Source organism: Mercenaria mercenaria, chromosome 18, assembly GCF_021730395.1.
Source record: "Mercenaria mercenaria strain notata chromosome 18, MADL_Memer_1, whole genome shotgun sequence".
Classification (NCBI taxonomy): Eukaryota; Metazoa; Mollusca; class Bivalvia; order Venerida; family Veneridae; genus Mercenaria; species Mercenaria mercenaria.
The window spans coordinates 42798110-42802213 of NC_069378.1; the positions used below are offsets into that span (position 1 = coordinate 42798110).

Genomic DNA, 4104 nt, shown 5'->3' on the forward strand with positions numbered 1-4104 from the left:
TGTTGGTAGGTACATTTTATAACTAAAATTACTGCTTATATTAGACAGATGCCTGAGCCAAAAGGTCACTTCAAGATAAAAAGCGGTATCAGAATATTTTGAGAAGAGTTTCAAAATGCGACCACATGTATACCATTTGTCAATTACAAGACTGACCACAGAGTTTTAAATAATCTGACGTTAAACTTATTTTTTTGTACTGGTAAAACGAATTCAGCTCATTATATGCTATTTACTCACTCAGTTCGCATTTTCTTCCATGCCATCTCTGATCACAGTGACACGAACCATCTGGTGACAGGAACCCATGATTGTTGCATTGTGGGTGAAATGCAGTGGGGTGATGGTTGTTGCCGGGTGCTCGTCCTTGCGTATTGTACGCTATATTTCTAACTAACATAACAGCTTATATTAGGTGGACGCTGAAACCAATGGCTCTTTTCAACAAAGTAGACATATCCGAAATTCTGATTTGTTTTCAAAGGATTACTACATTCTAAAATCACCATCAAAATCCTTTATGGGTGCATAGTGTGTGAAAACCAGTTGACATTAAGTATGTACGTTTTTTAACTTTATATTTCCGCCAAAGCATTGACAAGAAGTAAGTGTATTTTAAACTTACTATATTCACACTTTCTGCCGTACCAGCTGTTATAGCAACGACATCTTCCGTCGTGTAGAAGGGTTCCATGATTGTTACACTTCGGATCCAGAACATTTGTTCCTACAATAATTGCTGACTTTATTTTGAGAACGAGAAGAAGGAAGAGTATACGAAAGAAAAACTTGATTTGGTTGGTTTGAAACTTTTGAAAACGAAGTTGGTTGTAATAATGTAACAGTAGTAAAAATACTCTAGGCGGAAGCCTTAATTAAACATAACAAACAGGAGTTTTACAGTATCCGCAAGCTCATAATCCCGGACAAAATGCATCAGTGTTTCTTGTTTGTTCTGCATTCGAAGCCGAAATAACAATGAATTAAAAACGAAAACAGAGGGGAAAATGTGAAAGGAATATTTTAATTTCAGTTTCATTTGGTTTGATATCTGGGCCGAGTTTTCAAGGTCCAGAGACTTTGCCAACACAATAACGCGATATTTTGCATATCAGAATAAAGAAATGTTGTGCTGCAACAAAAGAGCGCAAGATTCATTCTTACCTTGGTTAGTACTGCACAGCGGTGCAAGTAAAGGAAGAACAACTATGACGAAAATGTCTAAAATGAAAAAGAATATCGTTAAATTTCTTCTGTATGTGATAAAAAATCTTAACAATTTCATTTTATTTGTCTTACATCTTGTATCTTTACATCTGGTTTGACATGTATTAATTAAGGGCCATAATTTAGTTTTATTATACTACCACAGCAGCGGTAAAAATTAATTTTACTTATGTAGCATATACCAGCCTTAAACAGATTTTCCCATTAGTTTTAAACAGATTTTGGATTTTAAGATGATTGAAGATATGCGAAATCCTGACGCTGTCATTTTACAAGTCACAAAACATGCCTTCATTTTTGTACTTTTTCCTTTTTAACATTAATATTTTTTTTCAGTATGTTAAAATGTGTGAAAATGATAGCGGGTTTTATGAACCCCTACTGTTGTCGTGGCCTCTTGCTGTCGTGCTGGTGATGGTGACAATACAAAAAATATTTATTTCGTTCGTGTGCGTAAAAGATAAGGAGATAAGAAAACGGCACCAACACGAGTCACCATATGCATGAAAAATATTCACATGGAATTATACGCACCTGTTTTTAGTAACAACATGTCTTTTGAAGTTGTCTGTATACACACTTATGGTGACAAATAATATAGACTAACAAAAGGACTTCGCAAGATAAGCAAAACCTATTATTTGACCTAGCTGTTCCTAAAGTGTCTCTTAAAGTCATTCAAACATATCTATTAATAAAATAAATAGCATACAGAGTACAAAAATAGGCACAAGGTGGACCAACAATAACGCGACAGAATGATCTATTCAATTTTGCGTTAGAGTGGTGTTCCTGGCGCGCCAGCGCGAGACAATTATACATTTCAGCCAAAATAAAACGAAATGTTTTTAATGTGACGCACACAACTCGAAACAACGAAACATTTCAATTCGTCTTGGCTTGGGCGCCAATGCCCAAACATGAAATTTTTGTTGATAACGCCCGCGTCAGAACAAAATACATGTCGTGTTGTAAATAATTAATGGAAGACAACTGTGGCAGACTTGTTTATCAATAATATATTGGGTTATTCCGCTTATTCATGCTGCATTTCTTTTCCACTTTGTTTCTATGTCTACAAAACTACACACAATGATATATAATGATAATAAAAACATTCTAGTATATTCAACCATATTCAAACCTTTGACAAATGTTAAAGAAAGTAATTATCAGAAATAGGATCAAAAGTTTAAAAAGAAATTAATGTATTTGATGTTTATAACAGAAAATATGGTAGCCACATTTTAAACAAATGCATTATTTAAACATTAATATAATTAGCTAAAGCATGTGATCTAGACCTTTCTTAACTCTGGTCCGGGTCGCCTATATAATTATAGTCCGGGTAGTCTAGTATGGGTTGTCCCGTGGTCCGTATAACTCCACTTTCACATTGTATTTACTGTGCATGGATGTTTGGGAAACTATAATAATAATCATGTTGATTTTCCATGATTCCAGTACAGTAGAAGCGATCTAGTACAGCAATGTTGGCTTTTCATGATGCCAATGCTGTACACTTTGATATTTCATGATTCTGTCTGATACAGTAGTGCTGAAGTTTCATGATTCGGTACAAAAGAAGTGACTTTATATGATTTCATTACAGTTGTGGTTGATATCACGATTCCGGTAATGACGGCCAAGTGATTTTTTAAAAGTTTTGCCAGCACTCCAAGGCTTTTGAAGACCCTCGCATATTTTTACAGAAGTTTCTTATCAATATAACATCACTGTAAGACAATACAGTTTATCTGTAATGCAAACAAACTTATTACAGGTACAACAAACATTAATTGCCACTAATTGGCGGCTTTCCTTCATCTTGCCAAGTATTCCTTTGATCTCGCCGCTTCTTCCAAATAATGTTCTTTGAGGAATAAGAATGTTGTGATTTTCTGCTAGAAAATTGAGAACTTTGATGGGCCTCGTCTGTCACTTAAACCTTAGATGCTTTGATTTTTAACAGCTAAGGAATATTTAGTAGGAACCATTTGGTGTTTTTTCTTTCTTTGTCTACTCACTCTTTCATTCTAACAGAGAATCTGCAATTTTTAATCACTCTGGTGAAAACCAAAAATTGCTAGTTTAACCTACCGCGTTGCTAAACGAAAAGTAAATAAGTCTATGTGTATTCAGACAAAGAAGAAAAAAAATGTACAATTTATTTGTGACTGGGGTAATAAACATATCTAATGCGGCACACATTCAGTTTTATTGAACTATGGAAAGTATGGAAAGTAGTCTCATTTATGACTAATAGTCATTTCATGAAACACTCTTCATGCTCTTGCAGTCTGGAATAAGAAAATAGAAAAAAAACAGAAAGAAAAAGTCAACCTCCGGCGGGACTCGAACCCGCAATCCCCGGCTTAGGAGGCCGGTGCCTTATCCATTGGGCCACGGAGGCGGTTGATAAACGAGATTCAAATATAGTATATATAGTAATCTATTTTTAGAATTTGGCGCGTCGAGAACGACAACTCTTGCACGATTTGCTTGTAAATGTTATATTTAGAGATTTTGTATACTCGGAAGTAAATAGTGTTTACAATTATCATTCAGTCCCTATATAGATCTAACTGACTACAGAGCGTGTCACGCAACTAGTATCCATATAGATCTAGCTCTACTACATCTATTAGCGGACAAGATCATGGCGAATACGAAGGTAGAGAATCAGCACGTTACAGATGGATTTAAATACAGTAGATTTATAGATCTAGATGAACTATATAAATATCACAACACCCATCAATAAATGAAGTGAAAAATACATGAAAATACAGTAGAGATCTAGTTGTAGCCTACTCAAATGTTCTAGACCTAGAAAAACCTTTAAGCTATTTTACGACGGAAACTGCTTCGATTTTG

General features: G+C 34.9%; 1 non-coding gene across 1 annotated transcript; it reads right to left on the reverse strand.

Moving 5' to 3' along the window:
- Window positions 1-3567: 3567 nt before the first annotated feature.
- Window positions 3568-3640, reverse strand: Trnar-ccu (transfer RNA arginine (anticodon CCU)). The gene has a single exon. It is a non-coding gene; the product is annotated as a tRNA-Arg (tRNA).
- Window positions 3641-4104: the final 464 nt, after the last annotated feature.